Below are 20,962 nucleotides of genomic sequence, written 5' to 3' on the forward strand. Positions count from 1 at the left end.
CACAGCAACTTCTTTCAAGATACATCTCCAAAGGCTAGTGAAACAAAAGCAAAAATGAACTTTTGGGACTTCATCAAGATAAAAAGCTTCTGCACAGCACAGGAAACAGTAAAACAAAGAGGCAACCCACAGAATGGGAGAAGATATTTGCAAATGACATATCAGATAAAGGGCTGGTATCCAAGATCTATAAAGAACTTCTCAAACTCAACACCCAAGAAACAAATAATCAAGTCAAAAAATGGGCAGAAGACATGAACAAACACTTCTCCAAAGAAGACATACAAATGGTTAACAGACACATGAAAAAATGTTCATCATCATTAGCCATCAGGGAAATTCCAATCAAAACCACATTCAGATACCACCTTACACGAGTTATAATGGCAAAAATTGACAAGGCAAGAAACAACAAATGTTGGAGAGGTTGTGGGGAAATGGGAACCATCTTACACTGTTGGTGGGAATGCAAGTTGGTACCGCCACTTTGGAAAACAGTGTGGAGGTTCCTCAAAAAATTAAAAATAGAGCTACCCTATGAGCCAACAATTGCACTCCTGGGTATTTACCCCAAAGACACAGATGTAGTGAAAAGAAGGGCCATATGCACCCCAATGTTCAGAGCAGCAATGTCTGCAATAGCCAAACTGTGGAAAGCGCCGAGATGCCCTTCAACAGATGAATGGATAAAGAAGATGTGGTCCATATATACAATGGAATATTACTCAGCCATCAGAAAAGATGAATACCCAACTTTTACATCAACATGGATGGGACTGGAGGAGATTATGCTAAGTGAAATAAGTCAAGCAGATAAAGTCAATTATCATAGGGTTTTACTTATTTGTGGAACATAAGGAATAGCATGGAGTACATTAGGAGAAGGAAGGGAAAAATGAAGGGGAGGGGAATTGGAGGGATAGACGAACCATGAGAGACTATGGACTCTGAGAAACAAACTGAGGGTTCTAGAAGGGAGGGGGGTGGGGGGATGGGCTAGCCTGGTGATGGGTATTTAGGAGGGCATGTACTGCATGGACAACTGGGTGTTACATGAAAACAATGATTTGTGGATCACCACATCAGAAACTAATGATGTATTGTATGGTGACTAACATAACAAAATAAAATAAAATTAAAAAAAAAATGTAGATCAATTTGGGTAGTATAGTCATCTTAACAGTATTAAGTCTTCCAGATCATAAACACAGAATATCTTTTTTTCTTTTTTTTAAAGATTTTATTTACTTATTTGACACAGAGAGAAAGACAGCGAGAGAGGGAACACAAGCAGGGTGAGAGGGAGAAGCAGGCTTCCCGCGAAGCAGGGAGCCCGATGTGGGGCTTGATCCCAGGACCCTGGGATCATGACCTGAGCCGAAGGCAGACGCTTAATGACTGAGCCACCCAGGTGCCCCAGAATATCTTTACATTCACTTAGGTCTTTAATTCCCTCTGCCACGTTTTGGTGGATACATTTGCTCTTACACTTCTTTTGCTATATGTATTCATAAATATTTTATTCTTTTTTGGATGTGAGGGCAATCTGGGCTGCAACATCTGTTACCCCAATGATTGCCAGGGTTGATTTGGCTGTGGTGTCCCTATCCTCTCTCACTGCTCCATCTGCATCCCTCCCGAAGCTGCATGCTTGCTCTGTTGAAGAGGAAGACCTTCCCTGATAGAGGAGGACCATTCTTCGGTCATGGGTATATGAGTAGCTGTCCTCCCTGCTAGAACCTCCAAACAAGCTCTCGAGGTCCATTTGTAGGAGAACGTAGGGTAATCAAACTTGCTAGATTCTAGACACATTGAAATGAGGCACTGCATGTGGCAGTCTGCCTTTATTTAAAAAGAAAAAATAAGTATTTTAGGGGTGGCTGGGCAGCTCAGTCGTTAAGCGTCTGCCTTTGGCTAGGGTCATGATCCCAGGGTTCTGGGATCAAGCCCCACATTGGGCTCCCTGCTCCACGGGAGGCCTGCTTCTCCCTCTCCCACTCCCCCTGCTTGTGTTCCCTCTTGCTGTGTCTCTCTGTGTCAAATAAATAAATTTAAAAAAATAAGTATTTTATTCTTTTTGATGGTGTTATAAATGGAAATTTTTCTTAATTTTAGGATTGTTCGTTGATTAGTATATCAAAATCCAATTGAGTTTTATATATAAGTTGTATCCTGTAATCTTGCAGAACTTATTTATTAGTTCTAAATAGTGTGTGTGTGTGCACACGCACATGTGTGTATTCTGTAGGATTTATTCTATACCATCTATTGTCATCTGCAAATGGAGATATTTTTGCTTCCTTTCCAATTTGTGTCCTTTTATTTCTTTTTCTTGCTTTATTTCCCTGGTTAGAACCATCTAGGCAGTCATCTTCCTACACTGTGATCATACCTTCTGAGTAGAACGAGAGCAATTGTACAATAGAATAGAAGTGGCTAGAGTAAACATCCTTGTGTTGCTCTTGATCTTAGGGGGAAAGCTTCAGTCTTTCATCATTAGGTATGGTGTTAGTTGTATTTTTACAGATGCCCTTTTTAGGTTGAGGAAGTTCCCTTCTATTCTTCCTTTATTGAATATTTACATACTTTAACTTTTACTAATGGTTGTTATTTAACAAGTAGCTTACAGAATTCCTAACAATGTAACAGTTGGCACTCTCCAGCCCATATAAAGTCAGTTTCAGCACTATACTGTAATTGACCTTTTTCTCTTACTTTCACATGCCATCTCCAACTATGGCAAATGTAGGCCTATCAGAGGCCATTTGAATGCGTGCTATGTGGCTATAATGCTAACAAAGGCCTTCAAAAAAGAATTAAATGGAAATTTTTATTTTAATAATAAAGATTAGTTATCACATACCTTTTTGAAAATGCAAAATATATATTGTATTGAATAAGTAGTTTGCTTTGAAAGTAAATTTTTCAAGTGCCTATTAACTTATATAATTTAGTGAGGTGATTACTATATAAAATGAACATTTGCTCTTTTTTTAGGTGGGGGAGGGGTGGAGGAAGAGGGGAGAGAGAGAGAGAATATTAAGCAGGCTCCACGCCTAGTGCAGAGCCTGACATGGGGCTCCATCTCACAACCGTAAGATCCTGACCTGAGCTGAAATCAAGAGTTGGTCGTTTAACTGACTGAGCTATCCAGGCACCCCTAAAATGAACATTTTCTTTCTTTTTTATTTTTTTTAATTTTTTTTTTAAGATTTTATTTATTTGCAAGAGAGAGAATGAGTGGCAGAGAGCATGAGAGGGAGGAGGGTCAGAGGGAGAAGCAGACTCCCTGCTGAGCAGGGAGCCCGATGTGGGACTCAATCCTGGGACTCCAGGATCATGACCTGAGCTGAAGGCAGTCGCTTAACCAACTGAGCCACCCAGGTGCCCTAAAATGAACATTTTCTAATATATCATCTAGAAGCCTGTTTGTCCTAATTCACGTTTAATTTGCAAAAGATACTACTAATGAACATCAGGTCTATTTTGATCACGGAAGTTTCTGTGGTTGTAGAATATTAGCCACAAAGCAATACCCAGTAATAACAACAAAAGCTTTAGTACTATAGCCATGGAAAGGCTTCATTAAAAAACACATTTCAAGGTACACTGTTTTGGTTTTGTCTCATTACATGTGCAATTAAGGAATAAACAATAAGAAAAAAATAGTTTTCTGCTTTTACCTCAGTTACCTTTAGGAAGTTTAATTAGTTTAAGAAATTTGCAGAGGAAGTAAATTTGAATATAAAACTGTCATGTAGTCTAAAAGCATAAAAGTGGAACTCCAGAATGGTTTATAACTCTTATTATTTTTGTGGAAATGGGAAAAATAGCATCAATGAAGTCAGAATCTGTCATTTATGCTTTTTATTTATATTTAATCATTGTTTTCTGTTGCTAGATTTTATTAAACCATTAATTTAATTATGTGAATTAGTTAGACAAAGGCATTTGGGATTTGTCTTTATGATATAGCCTTTGGTGGTTCAATTATTGAGACATTTGCTGCCTTTTTTGTCCTTATTTAAACTAAGTTGCCCTTTTAGGCACATAGCAGGCCTTTGGAAATTTATTGACACTTCTTAGAGTTCGCAATAGGGGTGAGAAGTTTGGTCAGAGTCAGATATGAACCCCAGAATTTAAGAAGTCAGAGATCAGAAATCCTCAGTTAAAGGATTTTGAGGTAGGGGCGCCTGGGTGGCTCAGTCGGTTAAGCGGCTGCCTTCGGCTCGGGTCATGATCCCAGGGTCCTGGGATCGAGCCCCGCATTGGGCTCCCTGCTCAGCGGGGAGCCTGCTTCTCCCTCTCCCTCTGCCTGCCTCTCTGCGTACTTGTTCTCTCTCTCTATCTCTCTGTCAAATAAATAAAAATAAAAAACAAATCTTTAAAGGATTTTGAGGTAAGATGGCTCAAGATGATTAGTAAGAGAATGAGTTTCTCTGTGTATCTGGAACTATAGCATAGGAACATGGGAGTTCCGGGCAGCCATCTTGTCTCTGCCTTATTTACTGAAGGGCATAGAAAGCCAGTTAGAAGGAATGAAACAGATACACATGCATAGAGATTAGGCAAGATAGAATACATACTGTTTAAAATGTCAAGGAGTTTTTGAACATTGGAAGGAACTGTCATTATTCTTTATATTTTATTGAATGCAGTTATTATTCTCTTACTTATATAGGAAACTATTTTTGTTGAATGAATTTAAATATTGATTACAAATTTTGATTAAAGCCCTTCAAATAACTTAAACTACAGTTATAAATTTACTATGGTTGATTCTTCAAATTCCTGAAACAGCAGATGGAAACATACATAACATAATGATTACAGATCTTCTTGATGCCCCTTTAATAAGGATAGTTACAAAAAATACTAGTACCTTCTAATTAATTTTGTTTTTATTTTTTGGCTTCATCTCTTTTTTACTGTTTTCAACAATTACAATTTCTTAGGGTTTCAGATGTTTAATCAGATACATTTTTAAAAAAATACCAGACAAGCTTGCGTGCAGGTTTGTGTTTTAAATGAATGTTATCTTTGTTTTTCCTACAGATTTTGATTTTTTGAGACTTGATTCATTTTTTAATTCTTTCTCTTTTTTTAAATGTAAATTTCAGTTAGCATACAGTGTAATATTAGTTCAGGTGTACAATATAGTGATTTGACACTTCTATACAGCACCTGGTGCTCATTGCAACAAGTGTACTCTTTAAATCCCATCACCTATTTAACCCATCCCCACACACACCTCCTCTCTGGTAACCATCGGTTTGTTCTCTATAGTTAAGAATCTGTTTCCTGGTTTACCTCTCGCTCTCTTCCCCTCCCTTCTCATTTGTTTTGTTTCTTAAATTCCAGAGATGAGTGAAATCATATGGTATTTTTTTTCTCTGATGACTTATTTCACTTAGCAAAATACTCTCTAGCTCCATCCATGTCATTGCAAATTGCAAGACTTCATTATTTTTTATGGCTGACTAATATTCCACTGTATATATATACCATGTCTTCTTTTTCCATTTATCAGTCAATGAACACTTGGGCTGTTTCCATAATTTCGCTATTGTCTATAATGCTGCTATAAGCATCAGGGCGCATGTATCCCTTTGAATTAGTATTTTTGTATTCTTTGGGTAAATACCTAGCCATGCAATTGCTGGATTAAAGGGTAGTTCTATTTTTAACTTTTTGAGGAACCTCTGTACTTTTTCCATAGTGGCTGCACTAGTTTGTATTCCTACAAACTAGAAAGAGGGTTCTCCTTTCTCTGCATCCTTGCCAACACCTTTTGTTTCCTGTGTTTTTAATTTTAGCCGTTCTGACAGGTGTGAGGTGATATCTCATTGTAGCTTTGATTTGTATTTCCCTGATGATAAGTGATGTTGACCTTCTTTTCATGTGTCTGTTGGCCAGCTGTATGTCTTCTTTGGAAAAATATTTATTTATGTCTTCTGCCTATTTTTAAATTGGATTATTCATTTTTTGGGTGTTGAGTTTTATAATAAATTCTTTATATATTTTGGATAGTAACCCTTTATCAGCTACATCATTTGCAAATATTTTCTCCCATTTCATAGATAGCCTTTTAGTTTTGTTGATTGTTTCCTTTGCTGTGCAGAAGCTTTTTATTTTGATGTAGTCCCAATAGTTTATTTTTGCTTTGGTTTCCCTTGCCTCAGGAGACATATCTAGAAAAATATTTACACCGCTGATGTAGAGAGATTACTGCCTGTGCTCTCTTCTAGGATTTTTATGGTTTCAGGTCTCACATTTAGGTCGTTCATCCATTTTGAATTTATTTTTGTGTTTGGTGTTAGAAAGTGATCCAGTTTTCATTCTTTTGCATGTTGCTTTCGAGTTTTCCCAACACCATTTGTTGAGGAGACTGTTTTTTTCCCCATTGGATATTCTTTCCTCCTTTGTTGAAGATTAGTTGACCATTTAGTTGTGGGTTTATGGGTTTTCTATTCTCTTCTGTTGATATGTGTGTCTATTTTTGTGCCAGTACCACACTGTTTTGATCACTACAGCTTTGTAATATAACTTGATGTCTGGAATTGTGATGCCTCCAACTTTGCTTTTCTTTTTAAAGGTTGCTGTGACTATTCAGGGTCTTTTGCGGTTCCAAACAAATTTTAGGATTGTTTGTTCTAGCTCTGTGAAAAATGCTCTTGGTATTTTGATAGGGATTGCAGTAAATGTGTAGATTGCTTTGGGTAGTATAGACATTTTAACAATATTTGTTCTTCCAATCCATGAACATGGAATATCTTTCCATTTCTTTGTGTCATCTTCAGTTTCTTTTTCTTTCATCAGTGTTTTGTAGTTTTTTTTTTTTAAGATTTTATTTATTTAAGAGAGAGAGAGTGAGAGAGAGCATGAGAGGAGAGAGGGTCAGAGGGAGAAGCAGACTCCCTGCTGAGCAGGGAGCCAGATGTGGGACTCGATCCAGGGACTCCAGGATCATGACCTGAGCCAAAGGCAATCCCTTAACCAACTGAGCCACCCAGGCACCCAGTGTTTTGTAGTTTTCAGAGTATGGATCTTTAACCTCTTTAGTTAGTTTTATCCCTGGATATCTTACTGTTTTCGGTGCAATTGCAAATGGGATTGATTCCTTAATTTCTCTTTCTATTGCTTCATTATTGGTATATAGAAATGCAACAGATTTCTCTATGTTGATTTTGTATCCTGCAATTCTACTGAATTCTTGTATCCATTCTTGCAGTTTTTTGGTGGAGTCCTTTGGGTTTTCAGTATAGACTATCATGTCATCTGCAAATAGTGAAAGTTTTACTTCTTCCTTATTGATTTGGATGCCTTACACCACAGAAATACAAACAATTACAATTGAATATTATGGAAAAATTATATGCCAACAAATTGGACAACCTAGAAGAAATGGATAAGTTCCTAGAAGCATATAAACTACCAAAACTGAAGCAGGAAGAAGTAGAAAACTTGAACAGACTGATAACCAGCAAAGAAATTGAATCACTAATCAAAAAACTCCCAACAAACAAAAGTCCAGGGCCAGATGGTGTCACAGGCAGGCAAATTCTACCAAACATTTAAACAAGTGTTAATGCCTACTCTTTTCCAACTATTCCAAAAAATAAAAAAGGAAGGAAAACTTCCACATTCACTATATGAATCATACCAACACCAGATAAAGACTCCACTAAAAAAGAGAACCACTGGCCAATATCCCTGATGAACATGGGTGCAAAAATTCTCAATAAAATGCTAGCAAACCAAATCCAATAATGCATTAAAATCATGCACCCCAATCAAGTGGGATTTATTCCTGGTTTACAAGGGTGGTTCAATATTCACAAATCATCAACCTGATCGACCACATTAATAAAAGAAAGGATAAGAACCATATGATCATTTCAGTAAATACAGAAAAAGCATTTGACAAAGTACAACATCTATTCATGATAAAAACCCTCAACAAAGTAGGTTTAGAGGGAACATGCCTCAACATAATAAAGGCCATATATGAAAAATACATAGCAAGTATCATCTGCAATGGGGAACAACTGAGAGCTTTTCCTCTGTGGTCAGGAACAAGACAGGGATGTCCACTCTCACTGCTGTTATTTAACATAGTACTGGAAATCCTAGCTATAGCCATCAGACAACAAAAAGAAGTAAAAGGCATCCAAATCAGCAAGGAAGAAGTAAAACTTTGATTCCTTTCTTTGACAAGTAATCTCTTCTTAATTTTATATAGCATGAATTTTGTAACTCACCATATTGCCATGAGTGTTTGATATAAAATATGTATTTCTTATTACAATTTATTATAATTAGTGTACTTTCTGTAATTACAAGTTTCATTCCCTGGGAGGTAAAGATGTGATTATGTGTCATTTTCTTGCTTCTTTAGAACACTGGGCTAATTGATCATCTTGGAACATATACTGTTGTCATCAACTTCAGGACTTTCATTCTACTTGGTCATCATAGTGAGCCATGTGGATATGTCCTTCCTATTTGTGCATGGATATTACTTTTTCTTTCTTTTTTTAAAAAAGATTTTATTTATTTATTTGACAGAGAGAGAGAGATAGCAAAAGAGGGAACACAAGCAGGGGAAGTAGGAGAGGGAGAAGCAGGCTTCCTGCCGAGCAGGGAGTCTGATAACGGGACTCGATCCCAGGACTCTGGGATCACGACCTGAGCTGAAGGCAGACGCTCAATGACTGAGCCACCCAGGTGCCCCTGGATATTACTTTTTCTAATGCTCTCTGGCTCACATATGTTAGTTCACTCTTTCCTGCTGACATGGAGAGAAGCTGGCACATATGTATGATTTATAGACAGACATGCTTACCAGAAGAATAAATATCTATATGTATTATTTCTTTCCTACTTGTTAAAATCAATGGAAGTTCAACTATCTATTGTATTCACTCTAGATTTTATCACTATATTTTGGTACTCTTTACATTAATTTTTCTATTCTGAGTATCCTTAGGGGCTCATGGCCTTTCATACATTCAGCTTGTTTCAATTTATCATTAATTTGCTCAAACAGATACAATTTGGTCAGTGAGAGCCCTTTAAACTGGCTCTTTTGTCCTCTGGAATTCTTGGAAGCAATCCTTACTTTTTGGAAACAATGGATTTCTAAACCCATTGTAAATTTGCTCTTCTGTAAGACATGGAATCAATTACCCTGTTAAGTGCTGGTGACATAGCAGGGAAGAATACTAGATCAAAGTCTGAGTACACATGAGACTGAATGGGATAAAAATGCTGCTACTTTTATTGAGTTGCTTAGGTCTGAAAAAAGTATTTTTATGATAATGGGTTCAAACACACCTTTTCAATTTAACTTTTTTGGCTTTGCTCAAATTTAACAGTCTTCCACTTGCCAGTTTTAGTCCTTCTTGACAAAGGAAGTGGCTATATTTGTACCTTTGTTTGGGTGGGCATATCCATTTATTCTTAAACTTCTGTTGCTAGAGTTAGCTCACATGAGCTTCTGCTTCTTACAACCAAAGGTCTTAACAAACATAAGTTTATTATGACTAAGGAAACATTTCTTTTAGGGCTCCATAAAGATAATAGAACCCAGTGCTTTTCTGTCCCTTCATACTAGCACTGTCCAATAGGACTTTCTGTGATGATGAAAGTATTCTTTAATCTTTACTGTCCATTATAACAACCACTGGCCACATACAGGTTTTTGAACATTTGAAATGTGGCTAGTGTACCTGAGGCACAAAATTTGTTTTATTTCATTTTTAATTTTTTAAAATTAAAATAGCCATATGTGGCTGGTGTGGCTAATGTGTTGTACAGCACAGTTTTATACTGTCCCCACATTTTTAATGAAACACATGCAAAGTATATATTTTTTATTAAGAGATATTTAAAGATTTATAGGATCATAAAATGGTTTTACTGAGAGGATCCTCAACTATTTCACAACTGTTTACAAGTGAGAAAAATGAGACCCAAAGGAATTAAATAATGTATTCAGAATCCCGCAGTTACCAACTGAACAGGGACTTAAATTAAGGTTCTTTGAATCTCAGCCAATGCATTTTTCATAGGTACCATATTATAGAAAATTGTCCTTTATAGTTATGTAAGTGTATATTAGACATTGACTTCCAGTGGCCAAGCAGTACAAATTTCTCCTAGTTCTAATTTTTTTGATTTTAGGTATAGATACATTGTGTTCTTAAGTCAATACATTGATTCTTTGTAGATAAGGAGTCTTAAAAATGGAATCTTGAGATTTTGTTTCTTAGTTGTGAAGGCAAAGCTAATTAACATTAGCTTCCAATGAGTAAATGTGTACCCTTTCAAGGAAGACTATTTTTAGGTCCCTGAACTTCAAAGTTGATTTCCTCTTTTTTTCCTCACTCAATTAAAAAATATATTATTTAGGACTGTGGCACTGTGCTAATGTATTTCTGGAAAAGGGAAGAGGTGACCTGCTGCTGTGTAAAATTGTAGCAAGAAATCAACAGAGAAGGGATTAGAACAATTAAAATCTTACATTCACAAAGGGAGGAAATGAAGTCTGATTAATAAAATTTATAGTCTGTATTTATAGGAAGGAGAACAACACTATTTCAAACATTATTTATATCAAGCTAAACTCATTATCTTCTCCTACTCCCCAATATATGGGAAAATTCTTCCTTCTAATATCAAGTTGAATGGGCAAATGCATGCTTGTATCATTTTTTAAGAGTAGAATTGGATTGTCTTAATGCCATTTTAAAGAAAAGTCCATTTATTCTATCTTCCCAAATGCAGAGAGGTAAAGCTAATTTGCTCATAAGTGGGATTTTTATTTTTCAGAGAGAGAGAGAGAGAGAAAAAAGAAATTGATGTAGTTTTTTCCTCTGGCTATTGGTATATTCAAATCCTATTTTATTTATCACATAGGAGTCATAAATATTCTGGTAAGTAAAGGGAGGGAGGGAAAGATGTCAGTAAAGAAGCTGACCTATGACCCAGCAATTACACTACTGGTATTTCCCCCCAAAACACAGATGTAGTGAAAAGAAGGGGCACCTGCACCCCAATGTTCATAGCAGTGTCCACAATAACCAAACTGGAAGGAGCCAAGATGCCCTTCAACAGACAAATGGATAAAGAAGATGTGGTCCATATATACAGTGGAATATTACTCAGCCATCAGGAAGGATGAATATCACCATTTGCATCGACATGGATGAAAATGGAGAGATTATGCTAAATGAAATAAGTCAGGCAGAGAAAGACAATTATATGGTTTCACTTATATGTGGAACATAAGGAGTACATGGAGGACATTAGGGGAAGGAAGAGAAAACTGAAGAGGGGTGGAAATCAGAGGAGGAGACAAACCATGAGAGACTCTGGACTCTGGGAAACAATCTGAGGGTTTCAGAGGGGAGGGGGGTGGGAGGATGGGTTAGCCCGGTGACGGGTATTAAGGAGGGCATGTGTTGCAATGAGCACTGGCTGTTATATGCAAATAATGAATCATGGAACACTACATCAAAAACTAATGAAGTACTGTATGATGACTAACATAACATAATTAAAAAAAAAAGAAAGAAAAAAGAAAAGGAGCTAAATCTGAAAAGCACCAGGGTAGATGTAAAGATGGGGAAAGCAATATATGCCCCAGAAAAATCACCCTCTTCGATGAGTCCCCATATCTGATCAATGTCTGAGGTGTATCTTTGCCTCTGATTCCTACTCTCTTCTGCCCCCACATAACCACATATTAGAAAAAGACCTCAGAGATTATACAGTCCAAATTTCCCCTTGTATAGAGGACTTTGAAGTGCAAATAGTTGAAGTGACTTTCCTAAGTTTGCAGAGAATATTAGGGCAAATTTGGGAACAGAACAGAGGTCTCATAATTCCCAGTTCAGGGTTCTTTTCTCCCTATTGTGCTTCTGCTTACCATAGAAGTTTAAAAATGGCTGAATTTTTGCTTCCAACTATTTGATCAGTACAACAAGTATAATACATTTGTTTAATTCTGAGTCTTGTCAGAAATTATTTCTGAGTAGTAGAAAAGGATTTGCTTCCTACAGACAAAATTGAAAACAACCCCTCATCCCCACAATAAGCTTCTTGGTTGTCATTTAGCCTTTCCCTCGCATTGTGATCTTTAACAATATTTGTTAAGTGTCCACTGTATGCAGAATATAGAAGTTAGCTTTGTAAGCAGTTAGTTTGTGACCTAAAGTATACGTATTGGTGAAGCTAATTTTTGCTGTGCTGTGGTATGACTCCCCCACCCAGCCCTCACTCTGAAGATCTAGGTCTCGCTCATCTAAAATATCACCTCTTCAAAAATGCTTCCTTGCCCACCTTATCTTTTGCTGCATCTCTCCTCCAATCTACACACCTCTGTATTACTTTGCCATCTTTTCTTCTAGTTGGGATCTTGTCTGAATTTACCCTCTTTCTATTCTTGTCTTTCATGTATCTTATTCTGTATTATTTAAATAGTTCCATGAAAATAAGGATCATCTCTGTCATACCCAAATTATAGAATGATGTCTGGTACTTATGAGCTGTTCAGTATGTAATTATAGAATGAATGAATTTGTGGTTGAGTGGGCACACATCCACTTTTCCCCTGGTGCCCAGGTGGTGGATGCAGGGACGTTGGGCATCAGCCACATTGAAGCCCAGTCTTCACCAATAGCAACTAAGGTCCTGCTGAGCTGGGGCAATGGCCCTGGGATCCCCCCACCCCTTTTAAAGGCAGTTTTTGCTTTAGCCCTTGGGATTCTTTCCTGCTAGCTAACCACAGTTAGAGCCACGGTAGTCGCTTTCAGCACTAACATTAAACTTCAGAGTTGAAGTTTGGGTTGAGGTCTTTATAAGGACTTCAGATTCCTAATGGCAGTTTTCTTTTATCCTCCTGTCTAGGTTTACATTCTCCTCATCTCAGTAGGCCTGTACTATTTTGTCTTAATTCATATAACATAAAACCATTTAAAAATCATCAAATCAGGTGGCATTTAATACATTCACAGTTTTGTAGAAGAACTACCACCTCTATCTAGTGCTAAAACATTTTCATCACCCCCAAATAAAACTGTGTGTTCATTGAACACTTTCCATTCCCTACATATACTGCCCCAAGTCCCTAGCAACCACCAGTCTGCTTTCTGTTTATATGAATTTGCCTATTCTGAATATTTCATATAAACGAAATCATATAGTATGTGACCTTTTGTGTCTGGATTGTCTTACTTAGCATATTTTTGAGGTTCATCCATATTTTAGCATGTATCAGTATTTAATTTCTTTTTGTGGCAAAATTATACTGTATTGTATGGATATACCACAATTTGTTCATTTATCTTTTGGTAAACTTTTGAGTTGTTTCTACTATTTGGCTATTTTGACTAGTGATGCTATGAACGTACATACAAGCATCTTTTGAGTCCCTGTTTTCATTTCTTTTTTTTTTTTTTTAAAGATTTTTTATTTATTCATTTGAGAGAGAGAGAGAACACAAGCAGGGGGAGTGGCAGAGGGAAAGGGAGAAGCAGATTCCCCACTGAGCAGGGAGCCCGACGTGGGACTCCATCCCAGGACCTAGAGATTGTGACCTGATGTGAAGGCAGATGCTTAACCATCTGAGCCACCCAGGCACCCCTGTTTTCATTTCTTTTATGTATATACCTACAAATGGAATTGCTGGGTCATATAGTAACTCTGTTTAACTTTTTGAGGACTGTGGTGTTTACATTTAAAATTATGTTTGTAGGCTACGAAAAGCCTCCTGGGTGAGTCTTGGCAGGATAAAGCGTCTACCTTAAGTTGATGTCCCCGACTCTATTAATTAAAAATAACTGTCATTGGGGTGCCTGGGTGGCTCAGATGGTTAAGTGTCTGCCTTTGGCTCAGGTCATGGTCCCAGGGTCCTGGGATCGAGCCCCGCATCGGGCTCCCTGCTCAGCGGGAAGCCTGCCTCTCCCTCTCCCACTCCCCCTGCTTGTGTTCTCTCTCTCGCTGTGTCTTTCTCTGTCAAATAAATAAATAAAATCTTTAAAAAAAAAATAACTGTCATTTTAGGAAGGTAGTTACCCTTCCAAAATACCTCTTCCCCTTACCCAAAGAGCCACAATGCCTGTTATGAGAAGATTAAGTGAGATCTAACAATTATGCATAGAATCTTGCATGCAGTAATTTATAATTTATTAACTATTTGACCTTGACCTTGGAGAGGTCATTTAATCATTCTGGCCTCAGTTGTTTCATTGTTAAAGATAATGTTATTCATGAAATGGGGGCTTGAAAATAAAATTAGGTATATGGAATCTTGAAACTTAGTGATGGTTAGAAAAAAAATCTCAATAGTCAAGTCCTGTTCCCTGAAAATACAATTGAGGAAGCTCTATCCTTGAATGGTTATGTGACTAGCCCAGGGTCACAGTGTTGTTGCTAAATTTGTTACCCTGGTCTGAAGTTTCCCATCCCATACAGTAAGTTCTGCTAGTTCAGTTATTTCCTATTTACTACCAATGATGGATTGCCCAATATAAACTGAGAATTGGGCTCAGTATCAAAGATACCTTACCTCATGTCCTCACAATAATCCTGCTTTTTATCAATGAGGACACAGAAGTTCACGGAGTTTTGGCAGTTTGCCCATGGTTATACAATTAGTAAATGGTAGTATCCAAATTGGAAATCAGGTGTGTTTGACACCAAACTGTTAAGTTTTTCTGACACTACAGATTTGGGACATTGTGAAGGGAGGGGTAGAGTGTAGAACCAGCAGGCTCAGTTCACCTGGCCCAAGCATCCTCCTTGTAGCATTTTGGAAATCCCCTTCTCCAGACCTTTTCATCTGAAATCTGCAGTGGGAGAGGGACCCTTTTTTTCTTTTTGGCTTGCCATTTGGTCTTGAATTTCCCACAGGTATAATTGTGACTCCGGGTGGCCAGGCAGTATTATGATTATTTTCCCCACAGAGTAGACATCAAAGCTGGTATTCCAGGTCAGATCTGTGCAAGGATATCATGAATATCCTATAATTTTAGATGCTCAAGATTATTTCTTTGAAATACCTTTTTCTACCTCCTTTGCCAAATTATAGAAGTCTGAAATCACAGACTGTGAAACCTGACAGATTTTACAGAGAGCCTGATTTTGCAAGCTGTATTAGATTGGCTTATTCAACAAAGTATATTGAATGTTGTATTAGGTGCCCAATGCTGGACTTGTCACTGAGTGTTCAAATGTGAATAATATATGACCTTTGATTTCAGAAATTTCACAATCTGGTGATAGAGGTGGAAACATAAATATATAAATTATAACACAAAGCTGGCAACTTTTTAGTGGTGTAGGAAGACAGACTTTCTGTGTTTGTAAATCTACAGGCAAAGATATTATTCATGGACATTTGCCCTGTCTCAGCTTTCTCCTATTTGTGAGGATATGCCTGTGCTAGTCCCGAGTTTGGCTTAATAACCAGAATGGCCTGTTGTTTGCTAACATTTCCTGAAAAGGAAGATCATAGCTTGTCAGTATAAATTCTTCTGGAATGACAATATATGTCCCAAGTATAAAAGGGTGATGCTATAGCAAGATTTCAACTTCTTTCTCAGATATAGCTATACCCTACATAAAGGAAGAGGTCAGTGGCAGCTGGACAGTCTATGGGGAACCAAGGAACAAGGAACAAGCTGCTCAAGGGTGAGGGGCAAGCTCTCCTGATCTGTGCAGCCACTTCTGTTAAATTCTGTATTTAGCTTTTAGCCAAATATGTTGAGACAATTGTGTGTGTGTGTGTGTGTGTGTGTGTCCTTTTCCTGTAGATTCAGGGCCTAACCTGCAATGCCACAGGAGATAAGAACACAGGGCTATGGGAGCAGTGAGGAAGAAGAACTTAATTTGCATGGCTTCACAGAAAAAGTCACATTACAGCAAAGTCTTGAAAAATTAGTATGAGTTTTCTAGTTGAAGAAGTTGAGGAGGAAGTACAGGCAGTGTGAACACAATGAAGTGATGAAAGAGCCTGAGGCATTCAGGGACCAGTGGGGAGTCCAGTGTGTGTGCTAGAAAGGTTGTGTGTATGTATTAAGGTAACATTGATTGAAGTGTGTGTTGTAATCAGACTGTGAAAAGGACTGTGAGGCCAGGAAAAGACTACTGTACTGATAATGATCCAGTGAATGGTTTTAGGTAGGAGCAGGATGTGATCAGATTTGGTTTTCAGGAAAATAACTGGCAGTAATGAAGAGAGTGGATGAATTGTCAGGGGAAGAGAGTGGCATATGAAGAGAAACATTAGGGCTAAAATAAGGCAGTGGTGGTATGGATGAGGAGGCTAAATGTGAAAGCTCTTTCTCATTTAAAGTTGAGGGAGTTGTTGAGAATGACTGCATGGTGTCTAATTGGGTCAGACCATTATGTTGGATGAAGAATGTAGCAGACTGAGTGGATTTGGATTTTGGAGTTGGGGGGAAATGGGAAAATGATGAGGTCAATTTTGTAAATGCTAAGTTTGAGGTGTTTTTAGGACATCAGGTAAAGATATAGATAGTTGGGTTAGAGATTTGGCAGTCACTGGCTTATAGATTGGCAATTGAAACTTGGGAGTAAGGTCATCCAATAAGAGTGCATGGATTATGAGGAGGATAACTATAAGATGGAACACTAAGGGGCATCAAAGTTTAATGTAATGTAAAGAAAAATCAACAATGGTGATACTGAGCTAAGAGTAGGAGAGCTGGGGGAGAGTGCCATCCTAGAAATTAAAAGAGGATAGGGAAGTGATTGAATGCGAATATTGCATTCAGTAGTATGAGTATTGAAAATAGCCCATTAGATTTGGCATTTAGGCTTTTTCACAGTGGGTTTGCCACCAGAACACAGATGTCATGAAAACCGCTGCTAAACCTAAACCAAAATGGAAAGGAGAAGACTCACATCAACATCGTTGTCATTGGACATGTAGATTTGGGCAAGTCTACCACTACTGGTCATCTGATCTAAAAATGTGGTGGGACCGACAAAAGCACTATTGAAAAATTTGAGAAGGAGGCTGCTGAGATGGGAAAGGGTCCTTCAAGTATGCCTGGGTCTTGGATCAACTGAAAGCTGAACATGAATGTGGTATCACCATTGATATCTCCCTGTGGAAATTTGAGACCATCAAGTATTATGTGATCATCATTGATGCCCCAGGACACAGAGACTTATCAAAAACATGATTATGGACACATCTCAGCCTGACTGTGCTGTCCTGATTGTTGCTGCTGATGTTGGTGAATTTGAAGCAGGTATCTCTTAGAATGGGCAGACCCATGAGCATGCCCTTCTGGTTTACACCCTGGGTGTAAAACAACTAATTGTTGGTGTTAACAAAATGGATTCCACTAAGCCACCCTACAGCCAGAAGAGATATAAGGAAATCATTAAGGAAGTCAGTACCTACATTAAGAAAATTGGCTACAACCCCAACACAGTAGCATTTGTGCCAATTTCTGGTTGGAATGATGACAACATGCTGGAGCCAAGTGCTAACATGCCTTGGTTCAAAGGATGGAAAGTCACCCATAAAGATGGGAATGCCAGTGGAACCACACTGCTTGAACCTCTGGATTGCATTCTGCCACCAGCTCATTCAACTGACAAGCCCTTGCATCTGCCTCTCCAGGACATCTACAAAATTGATGGTATTGGTACTGTCCCTGTTGGCGGAATGGAGACTGGTGTTCTTACACCTGGCATGATGGTCACCTTTGCTCCAGTCCATGTTACAACTGAAGTAAAATCTGTTGAAATGCACCATGAAGCTTTGAGTGAAGCTCCTCTTGGGGACAATGTGGGCTTCAATGTCAAGAACGTATCTGTCAAAGATGCTCGTCATGGCAATGTGGCTGGTGACAGCAAAAATTACCCACCAAGGGAAGCAGCTGGCTTCACAGCTCAGGTGATTATCCTGAACCATCCAGGCCAGACCAGTGCTTGATATGCACCTGTGCTGGATTATCACACAGTTCACATTGCTTGCAAGTTTGCTCAGCTGAAGGAGATCGTTGTTCTGTAAAAAGACTGGAAGATGGCCCCAAATTCTTGAAATCTGGTGATGCTGCCATTGTTGATATGGTTCCTGGCAAGCCTATGTGTGTTGAGAGCTTCTCTGACTATCCTCTGGGCTGTTCTGCTGTTTGTGACATGAGATGGATGGTCGATGTGGGTGTCATCAAAGCAGTGGACAAGAAGGCAGCTGGAGTGGCAAGGTCACCAAGTCTGCCCAGAAAGCTCAGAAGGCTAATTGAATATTATCCCCAATACCTGCCACCTCAGTCTTTTTTTTTTTATTCTTATGTTAATCCCCATACATTACATCATTAGTTTTAGATGAAGTATTCCATGAGTCATTGTTTGTGCATAACACCCAGTGCTCCATGCAGAATGTGCCCTCCTCAATACCCACCACCAGGCTAACCCATCCTCCCAGCCCCCTACCCTCTAGAACACTCAGTTTGTTTTTCAGAGTCCATTGTCTCTCATGGTTCGTCTACCCCTCCGATTTCCCCCGCTTCATTCTTCCCCTCCCGCTACCTTCTTCTTCTTCTTTTTTTTTTTTTTTTAACATATATTGCATTATTTGTTTCAGAGGTACAGATCTGAGATTCAACAGTCTTGCACAATTCACAGCACTTACCAGAGCACATACCCTCGCCAGTGTCTATCACCCAGTCACCCCATCCCTCCCACCCCACCCTCCACTCCAGCAACCCTCAGTTTGTTTCCTGAGATTAAGAATTCCTCATATCAGTGAGATCATATGATACATGTCTTTCTCTGTTTGACTTATTTCACTCAACATAATACCCTCCAGTTCCATCTACATCGTTGCAAATGGCAAGATCTCATTCCTTTTGATGGCTGCATAATATTCCACTGTATATATATACCACCTCTTCTTTATCCATTCATCTGTCGATGGACATCTTGGCTCTTTCCACAGTTTGGCTATTGTGGACATTGCTGCTATAAACATCGGGGTGCACGTACCCCTTCGAATCCCTACATTTGTATCTTTGGGGTAAATACCCAGTAGTGCAATTGCTGGATCATATGGTAGCTCTATTTTCAACTTTTTGAGGAACCTCCATACAGTTTTCCAGAGTGGCTGCACCAGCTTGCATTCCCACCAACAGTGTAGGAGGGTTCCCCTTTCTCCGCATCCCCGCCAACATCTGTCGTTTCCTGACTTGTTAATTTTAGCCATTCTGACTGGTGTGAGGTGGTATCTCATTGAGGTTTTGATTTGTATTTCCCTGATGCCGAGCGATATTGAGCACTTTTTCATGTGTCTGTTGGCCATTAGGATGTCTTCTTTGGAAAAATGTCTGTTCATGTCTTCTGCCCATTTCTTGATTGGATTCTTTGTTCTTTGGGTGTTGAGTTTGATGAGTTCTTTATAGATTTTGGATACTAGCACTTTATCTGATATGTCATTTGCAAATATCTTCTCCTATTCTGTCGATTGTCTTTTGGTTTTGTTGACTGTTTCCTTTGCTTTGCAAAAGCTTTTTATCTTGATGGAGTCCCAATAGTTCATTTTTGCCCTTGCTTCCCTTGCCTTTGGCGATGTTTCTAGGAAGAAGTTGCTTCGGCTGAGGTCAAAGAGGTTGCTGCCTGTGTTCTCCTTTAGGATTTGGATGGACTCCTGTCTCACATTGAGGTCTTTCAACCATGTGGAGTCTATTTTTGTGTGTGGTGTAAGGAAATGGTCCAGTTTCATTCTTCTGCATGTGGCTGTCCAGTTTTCCCAACACCATTTGTTGAAGAGACTGTCTTTGTTCCATTGGACATTCTTTCCTGCTTTGTCAAAGATGAGTTGACCATAGAGTTGAGGGTCCATTTCTGGGCTCTATTCTGTTCCATTGATCTATGTGTCTGTTTTTGTGCCAGTACCATGCTGTCTTGATGATGACAGCTTTGTAATAGAGCTGGAAGTCCGGAATTGTGATGCCGCCGGCTTTGCTTTTCTTTTTCAACATTCCTCTGGCTATGCAGGGTCTTTTCTGCTTCCATACAAATTTTAGGATTATTTGTTCCCTTTCTTTGAAAAAAGTGGATGGTATTTTGATGGGGATTGCATTGAAGGTGTAGATTGCTCTAGGTAGCATTGACATCTTCACAATATTTTGTCTTCCAATCCATGAGCATGGAACATTTTTCCATTTCTTTGTGTCTTCCTCAATTTCTTTCATGAGTATTTTATAGTTTTCTGAGTACAGATCCTTTGTCTCTTTGGTTAGATTTATGCCTAGGTATCTTATGGTTTTGGGTGTAATTGTAAATGGGATCGACTCCTTAATTTCTCTTTCTTCTGTCTTGTTGTTGGTGTATAGGAATGCCACTGACTTCTGTGCATTGATTTTATATCCTGCCACTTTACTGAATTCCTATATGAGTTCTAGCAGTTTTGGGGTGGAGTCTTTGGGGTTTTCCACATAAAGTATCATGTCATCTGCAAAGAGTGAGAGTTTGACTTCTTCTTTGCCGATTTGGATGCCTCTTATTTTTTTTTGTTGTCTGATTGCTGTGGCTAGGACTTCCAATACCATGTTGAATAGCAGTGGTGATAGTGGACATCCCTGCCACATTCCTGACCTTAGGGGGAAAGCTCTCAGTTTTTCCCCATTGAGAATGATATTCGCTGTAGGTTCTTCATAGATGGCTTTTATGATATTGAGGGATGTACCCTCTATGACTATACTCTGAAGAGTTTTGATCAAGAAAGGAGGCTGTACTTTGTCAAAAGCTTTTTCTGCATCTATTGAGAGGATCATATGATTTTTGTTTTTCTTTTGTTAATGTATTGTATCACATTGATTGATTTGCGGATGTCGAACCAACCTTGCAGCCCAGAGATAAATCCCACTTGGTCGTGGTGAATAATCCTTTTAATGTACTGTTGGATCCTATTGGCTAGTAT

At 38.6% G+C, this 20,962-nt stretch overlaps 1 pseudogene; it reads left to right on the forward strand.

Annotated features, from left to right (window-relative positions):
* The first annotated feature begins 17,040 nt into the window (after nucleotides 1-17,040).
* Nucleotides 17,041-20,962, forward strand: part of LOC118005466 — a 7,981-nt pseudogene continuing 4,059 nt past the window's right edge.

This window comes from Mirounga leonina, unplaced genomic scaffold (genome assembly GCF_011800145.1).
Source record: "Mirounga leonina isolate KUSES-001 unplaced genomic scaffold, KU_Mleo_1.0 Mir_94, whole genome shotgun sequence".
NCBI lineage: Eukaryota > Metazoa > Chordata > Mammalia > Carnivora > Phocidae > Mirounga > Mirounga leonina.